Source organism: Mya arenaria, chromosome 9, assembly GCF_026914265.1.
Source record: "Mya arenaria isolate MELC-2E11 chromosome 9, ASM2691426v1".
Classification (NCBI taxonomy): domain Eukaryota; kingdom Metazoa; phylum Mollusca; class Bivalvia; order Myida; family Myidae; genus Mya; species Mya arenaria.
In genome coordinates, this window is record NC_069130.1 from 52515013 (window position 1) to 52530482 (window position 15470).

The 15470-nt window shown below is 32.3% G+C and overlaps 1 long non-coding RNA gene across 1 annotated transcript; it reads left to right on the plus strand.

The window, feature by feature from the left end:
* The first annotated feature begins 12748 nt into the window (after positions 1-12748).
* LOC128245463 (uncharacterized) lies at positions 12749-15425 on the plus strand. The gene is made up of 3 exons (XR_008263152.1): positions 12749-12846; positions 14358-14411; positions 15289-15425. It is a non-coding gene; the product is annotated as an uncharacterized LOC128245463 (long non-coding RNA).
* Positions 15426-15470: the final 45 nt, after the last annotated feature.

A 15470-nucleotide genomic window follows, 5' to 3' on the forward strand; every position in this document is an offset into this window, starting at 1 on the left:
TTTGTCGTCACCCGAACCTATCTCAATATTTTCGGCAATCATTGATGGCTTATATCTTATAAACTAGTTGTCCAATGTTTGCCATCTACATATCACGCACATTATTCAGTTTTGCCGTATATACATGAACATATATATATGTCAACCAATAATTGTATTGAAATAGAAGTGCATTTAAGTTAAATACTTAGTACACTATAACAGTTATGCCGTATAATTAAAACCGGTTGAACATTGAACTATAAAAACAAATGCTGACAAGAAAATACTAATATACTGATTTCCCTCCATTGAAAGGCCAACATAGTGCCCATGCTTTAAAAGTATTATGTTTGGAAACTGTTCCTCAAATTAGGACCAGCCGATCATTTAAGAAGAACTCAACTTGAGTGATTTAACAATTATGTGTTAATACGAATGAAATAACAGGGAAGACATCGACACTTAAATAATGCTGTCTGGAGTAAGGTTTTTGACGATTCATTCGTTTCTTGCAAAGATAACTAATTTTGCTATAATTGAACAGAAGAGTACAAATAAAGATAGTGTTTACGCGGGGTAGAATGTATTTCATAATAAGGTTACAAGCTGAACCCCATACAGAGTGTTGTTTAGCTCTTACATGATTATTATTACAGTGCATAATTATTCCATGATTCTGCAAAGGATGTCTTAATGATGACAAGGAAATTTGACGTCGAAAGCAAGGAACAATTTACAACAATTGTTAGCATTAGGAAAGTACTTAAGTATTGGCAAACATTGTAATTTCCATGGCATCATATGCTTCTTTCTTCCTCTTACAAGTACCCCCGATGGAGGCCTTACCGTACTTAAATTGAATTGAGACAATTGACATGGCTACACATTCATAGTTTTACTTAACCGACTTTCTATAAATGTGTTTAAGATTACAAACTTGAATCCGAATTAAACTATATCTAGTTGAAATGCAACTATAATTAAAAGGACAAGCACCAAAAAGGGAAGACAATCACAATCTTGCTCTTGCTAGACACTTCTAAACAACAACAAAGTGGGTCAAAGATCTTTTTGTAGCAAACCCAGGGTCAAAATCATTCATTCGGAATCCATTCTTCGTGTGTCCTCTTATTACGGTTCAAAGAGTCAAATTGTTTTGTTACATTCTGTGTTTGATGTTTATCTTAATGTAGTGTATTTAAAATGAGAGTACTAGGTAATATCATTTTATTTTACGTTTATTTTATTGTGTCTTTAAAGTGGCTAGTGTTTCTAGCCTCCGTACATTCGTAACCTGTCACAAACTTGTTGAAACCTGTCTGAAGATTGCCCATCTACGTTAAAATAATTGCAATGATATGCAGCAAAACAGCATATGAATACTTTACTCATGTGTTGCTGGTTTTATCTGGGGACAAAATGATAACTTTTTGTATCGTCTGAAATAGTGTGCAATATAAATTATATTCATGCAACATCTCTAAACAATGATGTATAGAGCGAATTAAACCAGGAGGCTATTAATGTCACACGAATATGGATATCAGGTATAATGTTTTTCCTTGACAGGACGTTCATCTATGTTATAGATCATTGGGGCACTGCAAGTAAGACATTTCCATGTAGCTTGTTTAACGTCAATGATATTGTTGTTGTTTGCGCCGCATCACATACAGTGTTTATAATTTAATGTAACTCCACATTTCTTGTTTAAGCTTAAGTTAATGATTTTCGGAGTAGATGATTATATAATTAGCTTAACATTATAGTATATTATACTTTGCAATATTTACCGTATATATTTTTTTGTCCATAAATACCTTTTGACATACCTGCTGAGTAGCATTATATATTGCACTTTGCTTGTGTATCAACCATCATCTATACTAATATAGGGGAAACATGGATGACGTTTACTTTTCTTTTTTGTAGTATTATCTAAAAAGCTGTATATACTACAAACATCATTTAAAACGCATTATATTGTTATTATGTATGCATTGATTGTGTCTGCGTGCGTGCGTGCGTGCGTGAGTGCGTGCGTGCGTGCGTGTGTGTGATAATTGTATTTTATATGTGTGTAATGTGATAATGAGCTGTTTATATTTACGTCTAAAAAATATTATGTTGTATTCTGTTCTGTTAATTGGTATGCATATATATATATATATATGTTTTTTAGTCTACATAATATTGTTTAAGACCTATTGAGCAATGTAATACGTCTACCTCATTTCATTACGGCAGGATAAAACAAGTGATGGGTATCATATCCTTTTGGAATACACAAACATTCAATATTTCTATAAACACAATTTGTTGATGAGTTAATTTAATTTTCGACCATCATTTCTTTTTTATAGTCATATTTTTATATCCAGTATTATTTGATAAATGGCACTACATGTCGATATTTCATATCCAACAAACCATTTAATCAGTATATTACTTGATGCGAAGGTAGATCGTATGAAAAATGATTTGTTGCGATTTGATATATTTATGACTTTTATGTTATGTATCTGTTTAAGGTCTTTGCTTTACAGCAATCTCAAAAAAAACTATTGACATCGATAAAACTCCATCAAAACTTCTCAATCGACATATTGATGGGCACATTTCAAACTTAAAGCTTCATGCCAGGTTTAAATGTAATAGTTGTACTCGAAATTACAAGTACAAGAAAAATACCAAAAAATACCATCAAATAAGTACGAACTGTGTGTACTGCAGTAAATAAAAAAAAATAGAAGAGTGTTATCGTATATTCAATTGCTTAGTCAGCATTCAGATATAATTGTTAGCCTAATATATTGTTAGATTTCAAATACCGAGCTATCAGTAATGTTAATGAATTGTGAATATAGAGGATCTGACATGAGTTGTCATTTAATACCAATTTTTGTTAAACGAGTTCAGGAAAACTGTTGTTAGCGAGCTTACTAACAGTTTTCCTGGACGAGTTTAATAAAAATTGGTATTAAATGACAACGAGTGTCAGATTCTTTTTATCACATCCTTTTTCATGGTATAAAATGGCAAAAAAAACCTACCTATTTCACCTGCGAGGCTGATGAGCCGAATATCACCAAGTGTTGTCATTTCCCGCGCTACATGCATTACAGGAATGTAGTACCAGGATTTATTTAAAACAGCATATATATACCCGATTTTTTTAATTCCGTTTATTTAAGAATGCATTCTCAGATGATATCCAGTAAAAATCACACTGTAAACACTTTAATTTTAACGAAATATTTATTTCTGTTATACCGGAAGTGAACATAACATCATGACGTCATCTAGTAGATGTGACGTCATAATGTTTATGTTCATTTTCGGTTAAAATAAACTAAATTTTTGACGCTTTTAAATTTGCTTTTTCAAGATATCAAGACGACATACTTTGTTATCCTCTTAATATTTAGAAAGAAATTCAACTACTCTAACAAAACAAATATTTATTATAGAAATAAAATAAGAATTGAAGGTTTGGCATACAGGAATATTACCAATTAGCAGTTCCTTTTTGCCAATTAACTTTTTATATAAATGCGGAGCGATATATTTTCTGACCAATAGATGAAGAGCAATGTTATATTGCACATGTGTAATATAAAAAAAATACGTGATGGTTATATTAAACCGGAAACAAGGTGTTGCATGTGATAAAAATTGTTTCGTATAGGTAAACGGCGGGGTCATTGCCGCCACAACATTTTGCAATGTGTTTAACATGCTCAAACATAAAGGTTATAAACGATACTCAAAATCTGATCGTCATGATCTTGGATTACTTGGAATTGTTCCATTCCGGATTTTCATGAACAAATGTTATCATTCTTTTGTTTGGTTACGCAATTTCTTCACATACGTGTATAAAATTACTGACAAACAATTGCCCATTTACAAATATTAGATTAGTATTTATACTTTTTGCTGTAGTGATTTTTATTGTATAAATCAGTTTTGTTAAGATGCAGTTTATTATGTGTAGGTTTTTCTTTAAGGTGTTCGTCATTGTACACTGTCCGTGAAAATTTAATAATATAAGGCTTCATTTCATAATGTTCTACTACGGAGTGTTGGAAGCATATAATATTATATCCCGAAAACCACGCCAGTAAGTATCTTTACGTATCTTTTTAACAGTTTTGGGACAACAACTAAATCACAAAGTAACAATTTATTTCATGCCTGTGATATATCTTTATGTATCCATCTCAATACATATAGAAGCAAAACGACTTTCAACAATCTTCCGAAAACAACGGGACACTGGAAACTAACAAGTTCATTACAGACTCGCATAGCGACGGTTCAATGTATTGCATTGATATGTGTTTAAATTTCATTACGGGAGTTCTATTACAATGTTAGCAACATTAGATTAGATACACGCGTTCAGAAGAATAGCGATAACTGTATACAACAAGACGGAATTTTCCATTTCCTGACAAAATTGATATGTCCCGTAGAGTGACCGATTGAATTCAATATAAGAGCAATAATTTACACCGGAGGTCTACCAGAATAGTAAATAAATTAAACCAACACTGGTAAACAGGCATTCTTTTATCACTTAACACGCAATGCATTTAGGGAGTTAATGTTTTTTGTATTATATCGGTTAATGACGTTGTGAGGTCTGAACTTGACCAGAAATTGTAATGCTTTACGAAACACTGATTTATGATAAAGTATCCGAAACACACTTATTTCTTTTATGGATGTCTGATGACCAAATATTGATTTGTTTCATTTCAAGAGGTGTCTAAGGTTGGGAAGACTAACTAACAACAATAAAGAACAAATATTAACAAACGCGCATTTAAGGACTTGGACAATAACATATTGATCATTTCGCGTCCTTTTTAAATTAAAATAAGGAACAAAAAAACACCAATAATGAATCAGTAAAAATGAGCTTTTTGATTATGTATTCAAATATAAGTGGTATTATTCAGTAACAATGACCCTTTGAATGATATCAATGCTAAATAAGGTCACAAGGCATCTTGATTTAACATTTATTTTTTTACATTAAATGTTTACATGAAGCGAAAAGGGTATGAATACGATGGATTTCCCAAATATGCTCTTTCATAGAAAGTATTATGTTGACATTATTCTTGTGAAGGTATGTCAGTAAGCACGTTCATGCATATGTGATAAGAATACCATAGGGTCCTTATTGAAACAGAAAGGTTGTACAATTAAAATACTTTGAACATATGGACAGTACAAGTAGCATAGAATAACGACCCGGTTTTAAGTCGTACATTGGTATGCATGTGCATTCAGTACGTTTTGTTTAATCATCTGTTTCCAATGTAAGATGACCTAGATTAGAGTCATACTCTCCATTTGTAACCACGTAGTTGCATTCCCGGTTTCTGCAAAAAAAATGTTCGTGACATTCTGATATTGCTCCTCTTATTCCAAGATGGACAAAAAAATGTAGTTGGTCGCAAGTTGAATGAATGTGAAAATACATGACCATAATAATTACCACTGTCAACCAGGTTAAGAGCGCCTGTCTGGAAAACGATAAGATTGTACGAAATAAATAGTGGGTACTCCCGACCTCTATCGTAGCATATTTCGAAGTTACCCTTACAAGGAAAACTGTTTATAATGAGCTGACAAAGTGTTGGAACGTGTTTTCGCGTGATTATTGCTTTACTAAGGTAGTCAGTATGAATAACAGTTTAATTCATTGTGGGAAAACTAGGTACATAGTATGATCTTAATTGCTTTTAATAATTACAATGTTCTTTCTAATACACTCACAAATATCTTTTCGCTTGATATGTTGATATATGTGCATTCTAATTGCGGTATTTAGCAAAGCTATGTTAAGTAAGTTGTATTTTACATCGATGGCTGTATTCAATGAAATTAGAGGAACATATATTACAAAACAAATATATATTTTCAAACATAACGATTCTTCACCAACTATAAATGGCAGCATAAAAGATATTTAAATTTCGGGCTAAACCGCGCTACTTATTGTTAAGCAGATGCAGAAATAATCGTAATGACAAATCCTGTCAATTTCAACCATTATAGGATGTAACATTTTCGAAATAGTTATTTACGTCCTTAAAAATATATTTTATACGATACGAAATTGAATTTTATCTTGTAGTTCCTACGGCATATAACGATAACAATATCCATATGTTAACAAGTGAATACTTGACGGAATTCCAAAATACATGAATCAACGAAGAACTCCAGAAAAATTCATTTTTAAAAATATCAAATTGAAGTAGGTAGAATATATGACATGTTGACATTTTCACAGTATGCTCAGATGAATTGTTTAAATGTTGTTGAAACTACTAGAGACTCGCGTTTAAGCCACAACTTTAGCAAAAAGATTGTTTAGAGGCACAAAACTTAGACATAAGAGTCAATTAATGAGATAAACATAGCGTGAAAACAATACATATAGGCACTAGCTGCTCAACATATATTTATAAAACATGTTGGTGGGTATTACCGCGTATGAAAGGTCAGGACAACAGGTGTCTAATCATGTAAAATTGTTAATACCAGCCAAGAACCTGATTCTCATTATAAAAGTTGCATTTTTTTCTGATTCAGCGGAAACAACAGGGATAATATCAGCAGTCTAATATTTATCTATGAATTTTTATCATTTGTGTATACATGTAATGTTAATAAAACTCACGTGACATTTAAATGTTACATTTCCATGTTAAAAGGTTTCATTCAGCAAATTAACAATTTACAAACGTGTTTGATAAAAAGGCACTATTATGCTATGTTAAAAAAATACATTTATATGTATCGCATGGGTTCGTTTCAGCTACCATTAGGGTTCATATCACTAGGTGTACTAGTACTAGGTGATTTAGTTTTCAGATGTAGGTCTTCTCAAAATGTGAGTTCGCTTTATTTCAAATCACCGTGTTGTTTGAGATGCAATATAAAGAAATAAATGAACTTAATGCGGTCTAACCGTATTCACTACAAAAAGTGCTATTTCTAAGCGGAATAATAAACTATATTGATAATACACTGATATACTGACAGTGGACATAATGACGTCGTTCTAACGATGGCAAAGGCATTTGCTGTCGAAACCAGAGACACAATAATGACAGCTTTACAACAGTTGCTGGCAGTATGAGAGACGGATATATCGCTAACCCTGTAATTCTAACGAATCGTTTTCCTCTCTAAGAATACATAACGGCAACATATAGCAAGCGTCGCAGTAAAGTTAAAGTTTAATTGAAATAATAACGACAATCCAAGTAGACAATGCTTCTTAACGTTGTTCTTTAAGGTCAAATTGGAATAGCTAAAGGGATTTTCGATATAAACTTAAGGTATACATTGCATTTAACTCATTAAGCTTGATCATCAACTTGGAAATAACGTACAATTTTGTCCTCAAAACCATTGTTAGTTTTAGGGCAGCTCATACGTTCAATTTACCACTCATTGTTTGGTTTTGATTAAAAGCATTTAAGGCTAAGAATATATTCATACATGGATATGTCACGTTTGAAAAGTTAGTAGAAAAATCAGTGTACTTGTTTGCTTAAAAATAAACTGCCATCTTTTAAGGTCTCCTTCGTACTGTAACGTAAATTATAGATACTTAGTGACAGAGTATTTAAATGCCATTATAGGACCTAAGAAAGGGTGATATGCTGAAAACTTTCAATTATGTCAGAGAAAGAACAGTCCGAGGAACCTATTGCTGTGGTTGTTTCCGATCTGACAGTATCGTCTTTTGGATTCGTTTTACTAACTTGAAACCTCTAAACCAACGATCACATCTTACCAGTCAAGGTAACGAATCTCAGGGCGCTATTGTAAACTGATTTAAAAACTGTCAAAATGTATTTACTTTTTGAAAAGGTACACATCCAGAAGAACAGCTAAGGTAAATGGTAAATTAAAATAAATTCGCGGTTTTATATGTTACTTCTTCTGACCCCCCCCCCCCCCAACTTACTTTGATGTGAAATATTGGCAGTTTAATGATTACTTCATGAGCAAACGACATACTAGTCTAGATTCGTAATTGTTTTTGCAAATAATGACGTCTGGTATGTCTGTACCATCCTCTCAGTTTCATAATACGCTTATCGCCGAGAGCTGCCAAATTGTTGTACTTAAGTTCACAATCGTTATGGTTTGTTTCCATCGGCGAGAAACAGGATAAGTTTGCTAGGGGACAAAAATGTCATTACTTACAGTGTTGCCGGATAAAACTTATTCAGAAACTATGTGTACAATTAACTCATGCAGTCTTTAGAGGATAATTGATTGTTTCAGTGTTATATTGTAATATATTTCACCGAGTGGGTACTAAAAGCCACTAGCATATTCAATAAAAATACAAAATTACTTTTGGTATTCCTGCAGTAAAATATATTGCGATCTTACACACTCAGATACAAGCATTTTTTTTTGTCTTTATATATATGTGTGTTAAAAGATTTAAAATGAAACGGTAGTTTATCGTAGTCTTTTAAAAAAAAAACGCGCCAAATGTATGCGAAAGTAACGTCGTTTTGGAAATGCCAACTTTCGTTTAGTGTCCGAGCACTGTGCGCGCTGACGCCTGATTTGGAATTAAAAGCGAGCAAAAATAAAAAAAAGTGAAAAATATTAAAATGTTATTTCACCGTGTCAAACGATGGATATCATTTTTTATTTCACTGGTAAATATCCATAGGCTATCGGAAAACATACAATAAAAAGGCTATTTTCTGTATAATTAACTGTCCGCATTTCAGTATTTTTTAAAAAAACAAAAACAGTTTATAGATCTACGCCACTCTGACGGTATTGTACTAGTGTAAAATATCTGTTGAAACAAATTGTTACAGGCAGCAGCGCGGCCGGACCCTGCTTTAAGCTTCAAATGGACGATACTGCCTTGCGGAAGTTGACATAGGAGCGTTCTGGCGCTGTATATGACTGTGAGTCTGTGTTTGCCATCCTAAATGTCTGTTTACTGTGTTGCTTCTAAATTCCTACCAATTTTGTCCTGTCTGGAAGATCATAAAATGATTAAACTTATTACTCCTTTCGCAAAATCTATTACTCAGTTGTAATGAACTTTCTTATATGCAAAGAGTTCAATTATAATTATAATTATGTCTTGTCTAAACTACGTTATTTACATCTTTAAAGTCGTCTTCGGAAAGTTTCTGCAATTTAACCGTTAACATATGTATTAACAATCGCGACAGTTTAAAGAAACGTTGCTAAGTTTACATTCCTCCAATTTTGTTTTATTATGCATTTTTGAAACTGTTAATTTGATCAGACTTATCAGTATGTTTTGTTGTATTGCACGTTGTCAGATTTTTATATCATATTTGAAGTATTCTTAATTGAAAAATCCTGTATTAAATTTAGACTTCATGTTTTTTTGTTGTTGTTTTTTTCAAATTAATATTCAAACCTTGCAGCGAAACGCATTTATTACTAGAATACCATATGATGAAAGTTCGGTGTAGACTCCTGAGAAGTATGTGTCTGAGAAGACATGGAATAAAAGTATTTGATAAAATTACTGCAGACCGCGGATGACGTAACGCAATTGAAAAGAACGAAAAATTTCATGTGTGTTTTAAGTCCGATTTTGTTCTAAGTATCATGTTAATCATTAAAATATGAATCATCAAATTAGATCTGATTTAAAGTTAATGACATAATGTGTGATTTCATTATCGTTTGTCTTGCAACTATACTTGAATAAGCAATAATAATGAATGAGTTCTCTAATATTAGAGTAAAGGTTTTCCAATAAAGCGCATGCAATATAGGGTGTGCAATAATAAAAGTGACGAGTTAGAAGAGAAGTTTATGCGTGATTTGCCAAATCTTCTTTACCACGAGAAATTGAATTGCCGAAATGTACTCTCTGACCACCCTTGCGGTGTAATTGAACTAATATATTGCCACAGCATACTTAAAGTTATTTTTGTCGATATGTGGTGTTCGAAATTAGGATCAGTACATTTATGATTTCGGATGATATAACTATAATATTCCGTTTATGGTCATTAAGCACACCTAGTCACCTAAATACTCATCTTTATTTCATTATGTACGTACTAAATGACCAACCATGACAAAGTCACTATATTATATTGTCTACTGTAAGAAGAGTTTTCCGAACAATTTGCACTTAGAGAAATGGACGAAATATAAAAGAACTTCATTACCACCATCAGAACAATTCTAAGGTATATATCTATTATCCATCTTTCTTCCAATTCCAGACATCTCACTTCAAGTATGTAGCATGGCGTTTGTCTTAATGATAATTATTTAAGGAAACGCCACAGTACTGATGTCGGTTTGAGGAACTCAAACTCAGACATTTCAAAATGTCAAATTTTATTAATTTTTTAAGTTCCATCGGTTAGCACAGACACTATTTGTGGTCTTACATTCTCATTAACGTGTTTTGAGAGCCAAACACAATTTACAAATATTTGATTACGATTTGCAATGGTTTTAATTTCATGCAAAATGTTGGTAACGTCACCGATGCTTTATTTGATATAGTCAGTGTGACAATGAGGTTTGCCACATTCCACCCCGTAGAGCTGTGCGTCTGCATTGCACTGGCGGCTCTACAGGTTAGCATCATGATTGTTAACAGTTAACTAGGATTAAACATGTGTTCACGTTATACATATATACATACCGTTACTGGTAGTGAATAAAGCTCCTCATGGGAGAGTTAATAAATATGCATTATAAATAATACCCAATTCAAATCCATGAAAAAATAAAATATTCGAAATATAAACCTAACAATGACAACAGGACGTTTGCTTTAAAACAGTATTCATCTTTTTGGAGACGTAGATTCTTAATAAGAACAATATTATACCAAATTAAAATAAAGATACTTACCTGTTTTGACGAGAAATAAAGCGCATATCATTGTGTGTTTTTTTTTTGTATTTTTACGAACGCAAAACAAAGTTCTTCATGCAGGTACCAAAATGCTAAAAATGTCGATAGCTAGCTTTGGATGCAAAGTCAACTCGTCTGTGCTTTATGTATTCATAATGTAGCTAAACTCCTCAGTACTTCGAAGCATGTAGCAAAGGAGACGATTTATTCTTACCTAAAAACTTGAAATGCCTTATTGACTATGTTTAGTATAACCGCTCACTCAGTATTGTGGAAGCCTTAAATGGAGCCGAAATTAACACTATTAAGAGTAAAAGAGAGAGAAAAAGAGAGGGATAATGCACTACATATTTAAGGTACTTGCACACTGTTCGTGTGTCAAAAGACATTTTAAAAGCACTAGAGTAGATTTCTCAGGATGTATAATTGCGCCCAAAAGAACAAGTTGAAAAAACACGACTTTTAAATCGAAATGCAATATACATATACACTTGTTGCTACATGTAAATGTACACATTCGCCAAAGCTCTAACATTCCAATTTTGGTGTTTGGTTGAAACAAGGGTTGATTGTTATGTTATGTAAGGTAGCTGAATAAAAACATATTTAAAACAAATTTCGTTTGCAAAAATCCTTCTTAATCCATCAGTGCGAGTTTCCAAATAACCGAAACAAGGTGTTGTTGATATGATTGTCTTCCAGCTTTTCTTTAATAGTTACCATACAGTTTGCCATATTGAATACAATGTTTTAATCTTTTTATAAAGAGACACTTAAAACATAAGAAATAGTTCCCAAATGACACCCGAGTTCTGACGTTAAAACATTTTAATAGTGTGGTTCAGAAAACAGGACATGCACAACATATCAAGCAGAGAAATACAGAGCATTCGATAGTGCATCCATGTTCCCATGTGCTTGTGTGACGGTATCACTTCCCATCAATGTATTTGTTTTTTATATCTTGGCGAAAGCAAACAGGATTCTTGCCGGTCTTGTTCATAAATAGACGTGCTCAATTTTATTGCTGTATTACCGTTAGAGAAACATCCAAATTAAGACGTTACTTTCATCTATTGTATTTATTTCCAAAGTCATCTGGGACTTACACGATCCAAAAAACATCTGCCAAATCGAACACCATAGATCACGTTAAAAAAACACTTTAGGAGAATAAATTTATTGGCCTTAGGAGACTTGGTTGCCTTGTTCAGTTGTCTGTACTTGTTTTATATAATAGTCTTGCATTTAGTACAATCGGTCAAGCACATGACGAACCCTAACAGACTCAAAACATACACATCGCACATCAAACTTTTTCAATTGGCAAATGTCTATAATGTCATTATTCCTAAAATTATTTCTTTTAGATTAAACCAATTTGGTGTCGGCATAGTATTAAAATATTCTTTCTGAGAGAATATAGCCTTTGATTTACGATATTAATTTGTTTAGGATCATTTCTTCCGGTAGCTAATAAATAACCATTACGCAATGTAAGTTACATGGGTAGCAGCCAAAATACTTTTTAGATTCTGTTTGTATTGGCTTGTTTTTCACAATTGAATACAATATCTTAGCAATACAAATCCTGTTTTAAATGATAGAAAGAAATGATCATTCCATTCCGATAATATGATTACTTATATTTATTTACAGACCAACCTTTATGAAGATTACTGGCAGTCACAGCGCAGTGTTTTCTGTATTGGTCAAGATTCTTTTACCTAGCGCGATAGCGTTGCGTTTGGTAGATATTGAAAATCGGTTCCTAGCAGTGCCTGTGAACAAGCAGCCTTCACTATTCTAGTGGTTGTCGGATAAATGCACGACAGTGACGTTGAATGCTTCAACACTTTGCTGTAATAACTGGGGCTTTAAGCCGTCAATTTTAGAGAGCTAATGGATTTTGTCTTGGATTAATTTCTGACGGTAACACAAATTGCATATGTATTTATGAATTAGAAAAGGCATGACGTACGCAAAATTATATATTTATAACATGTGCGTTGTCGAATTTATACGTTTTTCGTAAGAATTATATTTGTAAATTATGTGCTAATATTTTATTTTATTTATTTGAACAAGATGAACACGTTTAGAAGTATGAAAACAATATAAAAATACTAATAGCAAACAAGTTCAAAAAATGTATAAATAAACAAAATATATTTAAAACAGTTACTAAATAAATTGAAATATATTTAAAAAAAAACGCTATCTAACGTTGTTAAGGATTAAATCTTCACGATGAAAATATTATATTTGCAGGGTTGCAATTGAAAAATAATAATCAAGAGCACTGGCATGCTTTATGACATTCCACGGAATCTGATTATATACTTTGCATTTCAAACGATACATGTTTTTGTTACTTTCTTTCTATTAGACAGACTAAATATAGCACAGACATACCAATCTATTGTTATCATTGTTAGAACTACTCTATTGCCGCAACATTACAAAACTAATCGCTAAAATATCATGTGTTTCACTATTTAATGTTTCAATATTATTATGGAAATGAAACATAACGCTAAAAAACGGTACCATAACTCGCGTATAAAATAAGCAATATGTTAATTGAATAATTCTGACAGATCGGAAACAACAACAGAATTGCATTATTATAACTTATTATAAAATACCATGGCCTAATTAATGGTAAAAGTACAGTTTATGTTATATTTTAATTAATTGATTTCAGTAACAAAACCAATAAAAAAAAATAAAAAAAAAACATTTAGGGTCCTTTTCATGAGTTCATTAGTGCTCGTGTATTTAAATATGACTATTGATGTTCATATATTTTTTTACATTTTCTGTACGTATTAGTTATCATTCATAATTTGAATATCATGAAATATATTACAAAGGATTGTAACGAGCGCCGCATTATGTTCAATATTACTCAACAAACTGGCATTAAGAAATTTACAGTTTGACCTAGTTTGTCACGTACACAAATGAATTTGATCATGTAGACTGTATACAGGAACACTGACTTATTCTCTACATATCAAGGCATCTGAGCATTTCAACCATTATTTAACATTTTATAACATCACAAAAACGAACAAACTAGGTACATATTTGTTAACTGTTTTATCATGGAGAATAACATTCTTTTTTATCATTTAATCAGCGATAAATAATTGCATTATGTGCCATCAGATATTTAGGCCATGGATGATGTGTTTATTTATTAGCTTCTAATTACGTGCATGCTTTGTTGCAAATAATCTCAAACAGCCTTTTGCTGATATTTCTACAACCATTTAGCCAAAACATATGATTTGATAATTGCTTTATTAATTAGCTTATAGATGTAGAACACACTCCTATCTGATGGCCGACAATCCACAGTCTTGATTTTACATAATATCAGCAATTTTATATCCACATGTTTTACACATATAATATTTTCTTTATTTTCATATCAGAACAGTAGCCAAGTGTACTGTGCACTAGATAACGTGCGGATAATTTTCCTCGAGGTACGTACAGTAATTATTATTTGTATGGCTACTTGCTTGCCTTAGATAATATTTTTTTCTTAAATCCTCTTAACAATTTAATTGCATATAGTGTTTGATTAACTCTGTCAATTGTTGAAATAATAAGATTTGAATGGTCTTACAATAGAACAAATGTAGGTCGAAAAAATCATGCATCTTAATCCATATTTAATACTTTGAGAAAAAAATGCAAATGTCAAAGAATGTCATTAAAACATCGTTCTATAATAAACTTCACAGAATGTGTACAGTAACAGATTGAAACCATTGGTTAGACTTATACATATACCAGCAAAATAACGCCATATAGTGAATAATGTGCATTCAATGCAATTCTACTTTATGTAAGCTCTATTCTGAATATGCCTGGGCGCTGATATGAATCAGCCTCGAATCCGTGTCTTGAGTAAAGACCAGTACTGGCCACCCATTAGATACATCAAGAGGAAGTACCCCTGGACGGGACCAAAGCATCAATTGTTCTGTCAAGTGTCGGAGACATAGTTCGATTGAATTACATTAAACAATAGAAACACCATAATAAAACATAGTTTATAATTGCATGCGTTGCGACGAGGGTGTGAGAGAGGTGAGCTGGGAATTTAATTACTGACAAAAGCTTAACAGAAAATGAAAATATGTTGTTATTGTATTACTGAATTCGCCTGGTTGCAAAAATCAGCGTGTTTGTATTGCAGGGAATTGCTCTTGTTAAATCTTCCGGGATACTGGTCTACAGCCTTGCGTGATTTACACAATTTGCAAGAAAGGAATTTAATGTTAAATACTTGATGGCTGAGAGTTTGTAAAAGATACTGTTATTCAATGCATAACCGACGTATTTATTTGTTTTCAGAGTCTGACAAGCGAGGTATCTGAAAACATTCACAGTTTTCGCTTATGCAGACAACTGACGCAAGAAAGTAGATATAACAATATCAGACAGACGGCCATTATCTTAGAATCTCAAAAATGGAAGATCCGGCAGTAGTTACCGTTATGATGATGCTTTCACTGTTTTCTATTTGCGGAACAATC